Raw genomic sequence first — 14,279 nt, 5'->3', positions numbered from 1 at the left:
GCCGTACAGTCAGTTACCAAAATAGCTGGTTATGAAAACCTACTGGATCAATGAAAAACAAAAATCTGACTGCCTGTTTCAACCTGCAGTCAACCAGCAGAGATCATGCACTGAAGTCGGAGCCCTTTTCTTCCCTGAATCTGCCGCTAATAAAGAAGGAAAGCATTTCAATAGAGGACAGAAGACACAGAAGGCCCGGGGTAACCCACAATGAAATGAGCAGTTTCAGAACATTAATGATCACAGGAAAAAGTGGGATCAGAGAGCAAGAGACACGCAAGGGAGTTTGCATGAGAGTTTGAAAGGCCACATTCAGCCTGCACCCTCAAGAAGGTGTCTGAGAGAAAGTAGGGCAGAACAACAATGAATATAGGGCGAAAAAGACGTGAGTTTAGTTTTCAAAATGTCATGTCTGTATTGAGTGTCCCTTAGGTCCCAACAAGAAACAAAGGGAGTAAGCAAGCAGCTTCGGTGACAACACAGCAGTTGGCAAAGAGTCAGGGGTACAATCTCTGGAAAAGTTCCAATATGAAGCCTAAGAACAGGTTGAAAGAATCACTACGTCCCTTCAGCTGGTCTCTACTTTTCCAAGGTCTGCTTTTCCCTCGCGAGCCATTCCCCTTTCCAATCTGCTCTTAATTTTGCCCCATGCCCTGACGGACACCTGGGTCTCTTTAGATTCCTCTCTTTCAGTTCACTGCCTTAAAGCCTATCTGGGGAAGACTTCATCATTCATGCCGCAGTCAGACTGTTTATAACATATGATTAATCTATTTAAAAAAATTTATGATGATTATAGGCTAAAGGACTGACTTGATACCATAACATGACCCTGACCAGGTGGTGACTCTTTCCACCAATAAAACAGAAGTCTTGGGGCACCTGGCTGGCTCAGGGGGTAGAGCAGATAACTGCTGGGGTTGCGAATTCAAGCCCCATGCTGAGTGGAGAGATTATTTTTAAATTAAAAAAATCTTAAAAACAAAACAAACTAAAAAACCCACAGAAGTCTCGTTATTATAATGCAAAGTTACAAGGAAGATCTAGAATTTGCTTCATTCTCTGGAATGCTCTCTGAAAGCGTATTTACAGATCACTAGGTTTTCTTCAGTTGTGCCCAATATGCATGTAAATAGAATTTTTTTTTCAAACACATCCCTTACAATTAAAGCTAGGAAGCCTTGATTCTTTTTTTTTTTTTTTTTTTTTTTGAGCCCACAATAGATTTTGGGTACATAATTTAATAAAATCAGTGTGCTTTTTTTTTTTTAAGACTTTATTTATTCATGATAGACTTGGGGGGGGGGGGTGCAGAGACACAGGCAGAGGGAGAAGCAGGCTCCACGCAAGGAGCCCAAAGTAGGACTCAATCCCGGGTCTCCAGGATCACACCCCGGGCCAAAGGCAGGCGCTGAACCGCTGAGCCACCCAGGGATTCCCCTCAGTGTGCTTTGTTTAGATCATGATAACTGTAAAAGAAAAAAACTGATAAATCAACGTTTGTCAAAATTTAAAACTTCCCATCAATAGAGACCGTTAAGAAAATGAATAGGCAAGCTATGGACTGGAAGAAAATATTTGTGAAACATAAACTTAACAGAGAACATTGGTCCAGAATGTCTAAAGAACTCCCACTTCACAATAAAGACAAAATTTTGAATGAACAATAGATCTCAACAGACGTTTCATACAAGAAGGTATGAATGGCAAATAACACATGACAATGTGTTTAATGTCCTTAAAACACAAATTAAAATCACAATGAGACATTACTACACGCTCACTGAAGTGGCTTAAAATAAACAGACTGACAACATTAAACATCAGCAAATACAAGAAGCAACTGGAACTCTCTCTTTTTTTTTTTTAATTTAATTTTATTTATTTATGATAGGCACACAGTGAGAGAAAGAGAAAGGCAGAGACATAGGCAGAGGGAGAAGCAGGCTCCATGCACCAGGAGCCTGAAGTGGGATTCGATCCCGGGTCTCCAGGATCGCGCCCTGGGCCAAAGGCAGGCGCCAAGCCGCTGCGCCACCCAGGGATCCCGCAACTGGAACTCTCATGCGTTGTTGGTGGGAATATAAACTGGTGCATCCGCTTTGGAAAGAGGAATGGCAGTCTCTAAAACTAAACATACATCTATCCTGTGATTTAGCAATCAATATAAATGGGTCTTTTCCCAAGGAAAATGGAAACACAAGCTGTTAAAAGGACTTGTATATGGGGCACCTGGGTGGCTCAGTGCTTGAGCATCGGCCTTCAGCTCAGGTCGTGATTCTGGGGTCCTGGGATCGAGTCCCACATCGGGCTTCCCACGGGGAGCCTGCTTTTCCCCCTGCCTGTGTCTCTGCCTCTCTCCCTGTGTCTGTCATGAATAAATAAATAAAATCTTTAAAAAAAAAAAGACTTGTATAAAAATGCTCCCAACAGTTTTAGGCTCAATAGCCAAAACCTGAGCACAGCCCAGGTATCCATGAACAGGTGAATTGCCACACCAACTGTGGTATAGGCATCTAATGGAATACAACTCAGCAATACAATGGGATGAACGAACTAGTGTCACACGGTAACATGACTAACTCTCAAAAACAGTAGCCAAGTGAAAGAAATCTTACTTAAACACTCATTTTATTTGATTCCACTTACATGAACTTCTAGAATAGGCAAAACTCATCTGTAGTCACAAAGTTCGAAAGAGTGGTTGCCTCTGGGAAGGGCAGTAGGGGTGAGGATCGACAGGAAGTGGCACGAGGAAACTTTCTGGAATAATAGTAATGTTCTACATCTTTATAGAAGTTTGGGTATGCAGGCATACATTTGTCCAAGCTCAGAAAATGTACACTTAAGATTTTATGTTTCATTGTATAGAAACTTCATATCAGAAGAAAAAAAGGAAATACTGAAGTTTTTAAGTAGAAACTGGTTGATGCCTACAATTTACTTTTCAAGTCATGACTCAGGTACGATGGATTAATCGAGAAAGTATATATAGATGTGTGACAAAACAAGAGCTGTTAAATACTGATGGTTAGAATCTACAATTAGATGGTAGGCATACGGGTGTTCACGGTAAAATTCTTTCAACTTTGTATTTGGAAACAATCATAATACAGTGCTGGGGGCAGGGTGGGAAATCGGGTGCTAGTCTGACCTGCAGATTCTCTTCAGTTGTTTGTGAGAGCTGAATGCTCTGTCTCTTAATATTCATATTAAATTATAAATAGGGAAGATCAAGGCTTGGGTTTGAAAGAATCTCACATCTGAATTCTCTTCCTTTTCAAATCTTGTTTTTCATACCTTTTTATTTTAGCAAACAAAAGAAGCCAGGAAATGGTTATTATGAGAGGAAGGGAGGGGGAGAGACCTGTGACCCTAAAAAGCCACAAAAAACTCCTACTGTAAAATATTGAATATCAAGAGCAAGCACACACTCCAGACTTGCAGAATCAAGAAATTAATGAAAACACCCAGACTGCATCCTCAGAACCACTGAGGAATGATAATTACAGACAGTATTTCTGGAGCAGACACATAACCTTGATTCCCAGGACACCCCCTAAAGCAGTCTAATAGTATGCTATTTGTGGAAGGTTTTTCCACCTTTAATAACAGAGAAATAATGTTAGAAGGAAAGAAATCCCTTATTTAGCCACTGGGGTACCATTACTGAGCCCCAGCTGAAGGCCCCCTTAAAAGCATCCATATGGTAAAAGAACATGTTTCCCCACGAAATCAAAACTGAGTACATCTGAGACTTCTGAACATCTTTTTTTCTTGGATCTTAAAATGGATTTGTGCATATTTGTGAAAAAAATTTTATGATGTGCTATCTTCCAAAGTGAATGGTTATTTATAATTCATAAAAGACCTGAGCACGGGAAAATTCTTCCCTTTTATTAGCCCTGTAAAGTTAGACCAGCTGATCTTTTAGTGCATATTACAGACATCAAATTCTCCGTATGGTTGAAGTTTCTCTCCTTGCACTAAATGCAAAGAGGCAGTGCTACTGAAGCTGTTGTTCAAAAGCTGGTGGGGTCCAAATCTCTTTTGATTAAATGTTAAATAAACAAAAAATCACTCTCAGAGCTAGTGTCTCAAGACACAAAAGGGAAAATACTTGGGATGCTAAACATGCTTCTTAAATCTTGCAGAGCCTTTGTAAAATATGACGGCATATTTTTTCATGGATTTTTTCTTTTTTATTTTCAACGTCTAGCCATCATCTCTGGACACAGTTGCCACATCATTTCCTCTCAGCTGCTGCGGCTGCCTGTGAGTCATAGTACAGGTTCATGAGCAGAAGCGACTCAAGCAGGAGGGCATGGGCACCAGAGATTTGGACCCATTACAGGGAGTCCTGGTGCCAAGTGCTCCCACCCAGCTGTGCCTACAGCATCCCCACCGTGACATCACAGAAAGCGTTTTCCTTAAAAGAATCCAGCTTTCTTAGCTCACCCTGCCATGGTCACGTCCACCTCAATTACTAGCATGCCACGGACCCACATGAGACAGTTTCACGGCATTCTTAGAGACCTAAGCTCATTCTGAAAATAACACATGGTTTTACCTTCCTTGAAGTTCACCGCCCTCTAATATTCCAGATGAACCTTTTGAACCCCATGATAGAATTATCTGGAGATAGAAACTCTTTCTGGGGGGGCCTGGGTGGCTCAGTCAGTTGAGAGTCAGACTCTTGGTTTCAGTTCAAGTTATGATCTCAGGGCTGTGGGATCGAGCCCTGTATCAGGAGCTCTGTGCTCAGCAGGGGAACTGGCTTCCTCTCTCCCTCTCTCCATTTGAGCATTCTCTCTCTCTCATTCTCTCTCTCTCTCTCTCCCTGAAATAAATAAATAAATAAATCTTAAAAAAAAAAAAAAGAAAGAAAGAAACTCTTTCTGTAATCTAGCTTTTTCCCCCTAAAGTTTTCTTTAAGTAATCTCTGTACCTGATGTGAGGCTTGAACTCATAACCCTGAGATCAAGAGTCAGATGCTCTTCAGACTGAGCTAGCCAGGTGCCCCTGTATTCTGACCTTTACCTTAACCCAAAATGTAGATGTCTAACTGCCAAATGCAAAAAGCCAACCCACTTACAGAATAGGATCCTTGGTCAGAAAGGATTGCCTCAGCTTGAAGGGACAGGGACGAGTGATACAAATGCTTTTTGAGCGAGTTTTGCACCATCTTGTGCTGCCTGACTCAGAAGATAAGAACGAGGAGATCTCAACCTTTTGACGATATGTCAGCAGCCCTGTGTAGAACCAGCAGTGGGAATGGAAAAGGCAATATTTATTCTGAGGGCCCTGACAACATCATCATTAAGTCATCTGTCCCCTCCTAAGTGGTTTGCATTTTACAGGATCCAGACGGAGAGAGGCCCACAAGCTATAATTCTAGGCATCTTTTCCCCCTCCCGCCCTCACTCATATTCAACATTGTCCAAGTCCTGCTCAAAAAACAGCTAGAAAGATGACAAAACCAAATAAGCAATATGCTATCGTATTAGTTTTAATTTAACACCTTCACAATGTATTTCCCTGTCGCACAAATGAAATCTTTCTCAAGCCATTCCTTGTCATCACCCACCACCCAAGACCTCATCACACAATACAAATGTTAATTGATCATCTACTGTGTCCTCTCCCTCCCACCGCCCTCCATTCGTCTGTCCATGCTACAGATATTCCTGGAGGCCTCGCCACACCCCGGGCCCCACTGTGGACCTGAGACTAAATGATTTCTAATCCTTGCCCCTCGAGGGCTTTGCAGTCACACAGGAGTCCGTGGCTCCTCTGCCTTCGTGGAACACGTTTAACTTTCTGCTGTTACTTCATCAGGGCAAGAGAGCAGATCTTACTCTGCCCAGACCGCGCCCCGAGGTCCATGATCTGTGCCTACCCCATTTCCTTTGCTCGCCACCACGCTGTCCACGGAAACTTTCTCTCAGTCTTGAGGAAAATGAAGTCTACGGCAGTGGTGGCAAAATGTCAGGACGTATTTCGGCCAAATACTCACTTTGTGCCGCGTACAGTGCATTTGATGTTTTCTCCCCTTTCTAGGCTACTGACCTCTCCTCCAGAACTAGGCCTTTGGGGCTACAACTCATCTGGCTGATTCACCCCCGTGTGTCCCTCAGCCCCATTATCTCTCTGGTCTCCAGAAATGAGTCATGGGATCCTTTCTCTGGGGAGGCCCTAAGTGTAGCTTCCTTATCCGACGTCCACCAGGCTGTGTCCTCTGACGCACTCTTATGCTTTTTGGGGAGTGGGAGGGTAACTGGATCGGAAGGAAGCCTCAGTTAGAGAGGACACCAGGCACCCAAGTCTTCCCTTTATGCTGCAATCAGCAAAACCTCTAACACCAGGTTTGTTTATGGCCCTTTGTAAACAGACCAAACTCCCTTGGCCAGTCCTCCTTGAAGAAGCTTCCATCCCCCAGGATAGGGGCAGGGCTGCTGTCTGTGTCTGCATCTCACCAAGGCCGGGCTCCAGGTATGCAACTGTGCTACAGGTGAGTCCAGCCTGGGCCCCCATCAGCCCCAGAGTCTGCAGAACCGAGCGCAGCAGCTGGGGCCGCCACCTGGGAAAGAGAACACCGCTTTTGCTGTGGCTAGGTTGGTAGGCATCTCCCCAGGGGTGATTAAAGATAGCCCCCCCTGTTTGTCTAGGGACCGGAAATCCTGGTCTGCTCCTAGGTCCCACGTGCTGGCACTTGGTACAGACGCCTGACCGGGCCCTGGAGTTCTTATTCTCAACACCCCCGAACCTTCCAGGTCAGGTTCCCCGTCACCCCTCGTTCATTCTCGCCCTGCACCAAGGGTGAACGTTTCTGGCTGGTCCCCCTCCCTGTGGTTAGGACTTTGGGCAGCACTAGCCCTGGGTTCCCCCAGTCTCTTCAGTCTTGGTTTCCTTAGCCCAGAGGGTTTAACAGAATATGATGCCAACCACTTAAATGATTTTAAATTTCCTAGGAGCCACACTGTTAAAAGTCTAAAATAAACAGGCAAAATTAGCTTTTTTGCATCCAAAAAATTTTTTTTTAAGATTTTATTTATTTATTCATGAGAGACACAGAGAGAAGGGCAGAGACACAGGCAGAGGGAGAAGCAGGCTCCCTGCAGGGAACCCGATGTGGGACTCATCCAAGGATTCCTGGGATCATGACCTGAGCCAAAGGCAGACGCTCAACCACTGAGCCACCCAGGTGCTCCTGCATCCAAAATTTTTAATTTATTTTAAGTGGCTTTATTGACATATAATTCACAAACAGTACAATTGAGCCATTTAAAATGAGTAACTGAGGGCACCTCAGGGCTGGCTCAGTTGGTGGGGTATGCAATGTTTGATCTCAGAATCATGAGTTCAAGCCCTATGTTGGGTGTAGAGCTTATTTAAAAATATAAAACATTTCTAAGAAAAAAATAAAATATATAACTGAATTTAAAAGTTTAAAATAAGTAAAAAATAAAAGATAATAAAAAAATAAAATGTACAACTGAGTGTATTCACCGAGCTGGGCAACATTGCCACAATCAATTTTAGAACATTTTCATCCATCCATAAAAAAGCCCATACCCATTAGCACTCACTTTCCATTTCCCACCACCCCGTCCCCTCCAGCCCTAAGCAACTACTCAGGTACCTTTTGTCTCTATGAATTTGCCTGTTGGCCACGTCATATAAGTGGAATTATCCCATGGGTGGTTTTTTGCATCTGGCTTCTTTCACTTAGCATAATGTTCTCAAGGTCCATCTATGTTGAAGCATTCACTGTAATAATATAGTTTATTATTATTTAAATAAATGTATTTTATTATTATTTAAATAAGCATATTTAAATAAACTGATCTTATGTAAATAAAATGTAATATAAATATAATAAAATGTAGTTATATTACATAAAATAAAATAATTAATATAACAAATATATCATTTAAGTAAAATAGTATCTTATTTGCCTGGATCCATCCAAAATATAATTTCGACATGTAGTCAACTGAAGAACGATTAATGATGTTTCGAGATTCGTCTCTTTCTTTATTTTTTTTAAGATTTTATTTATTTATTCATGAGAGACACACAGACAGAGAGAGACAGAGACACAGGCAGAGGGAGAAGCAGGCTCCATGCAGGGAGCCCAACGTGGGACTCGATCCCAGGACTGCAGGTGCACACCCTGGGCCCAACCAAGGGAGGCACCAAACCACTGAGCCACCCAGGGGTCCCTAGAGAATCGTCCTTCTTATATAAACTCTTTGAGCTTTAGCGTGTGTCTTACATTCAGGCACATCTCAGACCAGCCACACTGCAAGCGCCCGGGAGCCGCGTGTGGCTAGTGGCTCCGGTGTTGGACAAGCACAACCCTAGCCATAGACCCCTCTGTTACCCTTTAAAAACAACAGTTGTCTCTGTTGACCTCCACCCCATCAGCACCTACACCAGGGTTGACAGGTGGCTTTAGGATTCTAAGGCACACTCGGTATTGGGTGGCTAAATTCCCCTTTGTCACCCCCCCTCCCAAGGTCACATCCCCCCTGAGCTCCTGCTGAGATGGGAGCCTGCACACAGATAACATAACCCAGCTGCCCTTTCCCTTGCCCTAAGCAGGCACCAGGCCAGGATGATGTGTTTCCCTATGTGAAACTTCCTGCTGCAAAAAACAACAACAAAAACAAAAACAATAAAAAAACTTAACAAAAGAAACTTTCGTCTTTCTTTTTTAAAACAGGTCTGTCATTTCTTAATTTTCTCCCCAGTACATTTTCCAGCCATTGTTTTGCTAATAATAGCTCTAAGCACACAAATAAAGCTCACTGGTAGTGGTAGATTTGGGAAATTGCTACAAGCTTCCTGACAGCTTTATCCTGCTCCTGTCAGCCATTTCCCCCAAGAAAATGGACATTTCATCAGTGTGAGGCTGCATCTTATTAGTCTAGCTCATCGGCTATCACCTCCTTCCAGGCTCCAGAGAGAGAAGACGGAAGCCCCCAGCACTGCGGTCCACTGCCCAGGACGCAGGGATTTCGACAGGAAGCAGCACCTCGGTGAATCAAGCGCATTATTCCTTCCGATGTGCCTCCGTCTGTATGGTAACATGTAAGTTATTTCTAAACCTCCGTGATCCTTAAGACTGGCACATGGAAATGTTTGTGAAATTACCTCTTTGAAAGAAAAGCTTACAAACTTGGGGTTATTTAGTCTGCAGAATGGAACATGGAGGGTAGGTTTAATATGTACGAATTTAATAAAGGTCTAAGAAGAGCTACATCAGCACCTTTCCTATTTCTCCTCTGAGCCAGAGAGAGAGAAAGGAGCTGGAGAAGAGATGGAGGGTTGACTGCAGGAAGAATTTCTCTGGACCACAGTGCAGCCCTGGAGGATCTCACAGGAGGAGCTTGAGGGTTTTGGTGAACAGTCACTCCACTGACATTTACTGACTATCTTCTGGGGATTTCCTGTCTGCTGGCTAGCTCTGTCCCAGAGCTAAATCAGGAAGATTTCACCCAAATGCTTTTCTGGATTCTGGTTTTCTTCACAAAGGATTGCTATCTCCACCCCCGCACCCTCAAACTTTTCATCTTATTCTCGGTCACTTAGGAAGGGCTCAGAGTTCTGGAGATGACCTCCCCCTATCCACAAAAAACCCCCACAAAAGATGAAATAACAAACAAAACTTTGAAAATTAAGAGTTATTCTAAAAGTAGGAGATCTGAGCCACCACACTGGTGGAGCTTGGGCGTCTTGATCAAATAGGCCACTTATAAAGCCAGTGGCATTCTGAGAAAAGCCGCAGCAATGGTAGCCAACTGAGGGGTTGGTGACTCGCAGTGAGTTTGTTTATATTACCAAACGCCTTTTACTCAACTAAAACTTTCTTTGCCAGAGAAAATGGCAGCACCATTACCATTCTAGGAGTCCCTGCATTAGGCTTCACCCAACAAACCGCTAGGCTGTCTATCCAGGACATTTAAAACGCCCTGTGCCACAGGGAATGGCATGAAATTTCATCATATTCAGTGAGGCCCTGTTCAACGGTCTGCAGGGAACCGAGTCTCCTCGTGTGCACCTGGGTATGAGTCACTGACTCGGTGACCTCCGTTTGCAATCTGCTTTCCCACTGTAATTAATTTATCCTTCATGAGATGGAGGCACCTACCCCTTCTTAGGGACGCATGCCTGATTCCACATAACTCTCCAAGTACGTCTGTCATTTGTGTGGCAATCTTGTGTGATCCGAGCATCTCCACTACTGCTGTCATTTTTAAGGCCATTTGAAACATCTTAACGGTCCTGGTTTTTTTTTGTTTTTTGTTTTTTGTTTTGTTTTGTTTTTTTAATTCTCCTCATGCTCATTTCCAAATGGAAGGAATTCTTATGAGGTAATAGGGTGGTGAGGGAGAGAAAGAGTTTGCTTTAGCTCCTGCTAGTTATTCCATGTTATGCTCCAGTGGGTTATTTGCATCTGGTCTCTATTTGTTAACATCAATGGGCTGTGTTCACATAACTAGATCGAATTATAAAAGGCCTTCCATTTTGAATGGTTAACTCTCACCAAACCAAACCGAACCAACCAACCGACCAAGTAAACAAACAAACAAACAAAAAACAGTCTAAGCTAGAGATACCAGCCTTGAGAAACCTGTGCTGGAGGAAAAAAAAAAAAAAAGAATCTCTTAAAGGCTGTCACAAAGCCTTTCTGGTTTCAATTTCCCTTCTCCTTTTGAAACGAGATCCAGTACCCCCAGTACCTCCGCCCCGAATAAAGTTGCTGGGACTTGGCAGGAAATGGAGCAGCAGACCACCCAAGACTTGGGGGTGTCTGATGTGGAAGGGATAATTTAAGTGCAAACCTGAAGATGATGTCAAGGAGATGAGAATGAGTCATGGACCCTCAGCCTCTCATTTCTCCAAAGCGAAGATCCCTGGGTCGAAGCTTGCAGGGCCCTGCGCAGTCCCTTCCAGCTCCTACCTTAGCTCCAGGCGGTGCACAACCGAACCCTTTCGAAAGACCTCCAACGCTTTCAAGTTCTTGAGCAACGTCCCTGTTTCCGAAACTCCTCGGGCTGTCTTCTGTCAACACGCGCCTCCTTCCCTTTCACTCACACACATTTTCCTTATCACCATCGGATGTATTTTGTCCCTTCCAATAAAAAACCGTGACGTTCTGGAAGCCAGACGAGTCTTGCTCCACCTCGGTGTGCCCCGCGTGTCCATGCCAACACCTGGGACAGAGCAGTTACTCAATCCTCATCCCTGGGCTTTGATTACTAACTTGTTTTATTATCACCCCGGATCAAAGTTCTCTTTTCCATTGCAAGATTCTGGAGGGCAGGACCTCGATTAGTGAAAAGTGCAGGTGACTTCCTGCCAGGGTCAGCTTCACTGGCAGGCAGCCACATCTGGGGTGTGATCTGAGGGGTCTTAGAGACACTCCTCCACCCCCCACTTTCTGAAATTCCACCAAAATGACACCTTTTCAAGTAAGGTTCTGAATCTCATTAAAATACGAATTCCCCCAGGACAGTAATGTGATAAGTTAAGTTATCTGCAGTTTAAGGTAGATCAAGGAAAGATACTGAGGCTGGGGAGAAAGAGACACCACGCGGGGAAAGCGGCATGGGAAGGTGGGGTGTCAACTGGCCCCATTCACACCTGAATCTCAATAATGTGTGATGGTGGTGTTGACATGACTTATTCTGCTTCCAGTGGCCCAACCCCTCCCACTCCTTATTTTTGGTTAGTATATGAATAAGGATGGGGTGCAAAAAGAGCACTTATTATGTGCCAAACAGTGATCAAAGCACTGAAAAAACAGTAACCTGTGGTCCCCGGCACCTCTCCAGGCTTGGCCATATTATGATCCCAGTTTTGCACACAAGGAAAACTGAGACATAGAGGCTTCCCAACGTTGCATAGACTGAAGGCAACAGACCCAGGGAAAGAATAAGAATTAATGATGCTTTCAAATGATTAAGTTCCCTTCCTCATCCCTTTTCCCACATTTATGTCCCCCAACCCTTGTCAAAAGACTTACACTCCTTAATCCTAATGAATCCTCAGTGTGGGAAAGTGTTCCAGGTGCATGCAAATGTGCGTGGAGTCTAGTCTTCCTGAGAGAGGGGATGCTGCGTCCGTGTACGTATATGCCTTTTATTACATGTGTGTAAACTTACAACACATGCAAGACTTTTTCAGAGACTTCTTTTCCTCGAAGAGAGTAAGTTGAGAGAGCTCACCGAAATGCATCAGACTGAAGAAGGGCGACTTCTTGTTCATCTTGAGATCAGAAAAGTAAAGTAAGCACTGGGCCCCCGGAATCGGATATGATTGCCCACTAACTGGAAAGAGCCCACGTGAAAGAAAAAAATCAGATCAGTCGCAGAGTGAGAGGTGGGGTGGCACCGGGCCCTGTTCGTGTTTGGAGGCTTCCGTCAAGCGGAAGGGGATGGGATCAGGAAATGGACTGCCTTGAGGACACCCTCTCGGTGCTGCTCACGGGCAACATGACCAGGGGATGCCCTGGGGCCCCCATGCCCCTGCCGCCCTCAGACAAGGAACTCCAGCAACAAGCTTGCCTGCCAGGGATGCCAGTGCTTCAGCCAGCTGCGGTCAAGCGGGGCCGCCCTATCCTTGGGCACAGAGGCCATTGAGATTTGCCTGCAAGATCCGCGCCGCTCAGAGGCTCCGCTGGGTCCTTCCTGGGATAGAACCTTACCTGCCAGCATCAGAATTCAGCAGCAAACATCTGGGCCAAACATCTGAGCTTCCATTCTATTTTATTTTATTTTATTAATTTATTCATGAGAGACAGAGAGAGAGAGGGGCAGAGACACAGGCAGAGGGAGAAGCAGGCTCCATGCAGGGAGCCCGATGCAGGACTCGATCCCAGGACTCCGGGATCACGTCCTGGGCGGAAGGCAGACCCTCAACCGCTGAGCCACCCAGGTGCCCCTGGGCTTCCATTCTAAACTCCAAGCTTCCTCAGGAGCCTGAGGTGTTCTTACATGTCCTGTGACTTCAAAACTTTTTAACCATCTTCACACACAGAGCGCATATTAAAGAAATAGCTCTGTGAAGCATGTGTCTTAAACTTCCAAAACATTGTCTTTCTAATCTAGGGACTTTGGATTGATTAATTTCTACGATGACCTGTGCGGAGAGTTGCCCAAAAGGATTCTTGCCTTTCATTTTCATCGCGAAAAGCCACGTTTTCCGTTCCTGTGCATGGGCTCAATGTGGTGAGATTTGTGGAGGCCTACAGCTGCCAGCAAAGCATTGATAATCACCGCGAATTTACTCGTGCACTTGTAGAAGATAACTAGCCTATTTTTCACTTTGAAAGGAACTCCGCTTTCCTAATGACCTTGGCTGGCAGCTCTCTGCAGTGCTAAGAAAGTGCTGATGCCTGCTGAGGCTGGCCATCCCCTGCTTTCTCTCATCCGCGCTTAGAATCAGAGAGACACTGTAAGGGATCGACCCAGGCCTGCCTGACGGGGCAAGGGAGATCTCACTGCTCGTACGACCCTGGAGAATATTTCATTATCCCTCAAGGTCTTCTTATTAGGTCTGTGTTGGAAGGTCAGCTTCTGTCTTCAGGATCTTTCATTTCTCTTTTGAAGTCTTATGTTTCGGGACCAAGTCCTTATCGCCTTATGCCCGGGAAGGGCTTTGTGTTTCCCATGTCGCTGAGTGACGCTACAGCTCTCGGCATCTCTAACCTGGGTCCTCCACTCACACCACGTTCTCCCAGTGAGGTCAGATGACTCCTCCTCCTCCTCCTCCTTCTACAAGATTTTATCCACTTATTCATGAGAGACAGTGAGAGAGGCAGAGACACAGGCAGTGGGAGAAGCAGGCTCCCTCCCTGCAGGGGAGCCCCATGTGGGACTCGATCCCAGGACCCCGGGGTCACGCCCTGAGCTCAAGGCAGATGCTTACGGCTGAGCCACCCAGGTGCCCCAGGTCAGAGTTCTCTCAGAGCACTGTGACAAGGGCTGGAGAACTTTAAAAGCCCTCCCTCGAGGGAACAGCTTCTTCCCTGCAAGGATGATGAATAAGATCGGTGACTAGCCCTTGTCTCTCGCCTAACGTAGTGCTGTTTGAATACCTGGTGTTCAGCATCGCCCTGCGCACACAAATACCCAAGGTCTCGGGGAAACTCTGACATAAAGAACCGATAAGGTGGGTGAGCCTGCGGGGGCATTTCCCCAGGTCACTAGGACCTCAGGATGTGGCTGCCATTCTGTAGCAAATCTGCACAGGAAAGCAAACAGCGTGTC

General features: G+C 45.1%; 1 long non-coding RNA gene across 1 annotated transcript; it reads right to left on the bottom strand.

Annotated features, from left to right (window-relative positions):
* Nucleotides 1-1,321: 1,321 nt before the first annotated feature.
* LOC121496701 lies at nucleotides 1,322-7,698 on the bottom strand. The gene is made up of 3 exons (XR_005989316.1): nucleotides 7,643-7,698; nucleotides 5,096-6,580; nucleotides 1,322-1,469 (listed from the first exon to the last, which is right to left on the bottom strand). It is a non-coding gene; the product is annotated as an uncharacterized LOC121496701 (long non-coding RNA).
* Between the last annotated feature and the right edge of the window lie 6,581 nt (nucleotides 7,699-14,279).

This window comes from Vulpes lagopus, chromosome 8 (genome assembly GCF_018345385.1).
Source record: "Vulpes lagopus strain Blue_001 chromosome 8, ASM1834538v1, whole genome shotgun sequence".
NCBI classification, from domain to species: domain Eukaryota; kingdom Metazoa; phylum Chordata; class Mammalia; order Carnivora; family Canidae; genus Vulpes; species Vulpes lagopus.
Note: the sequence above shows the minus strand (reverse complement) of the source record. Positions and strands in the feature narration are given on the sequence as shown.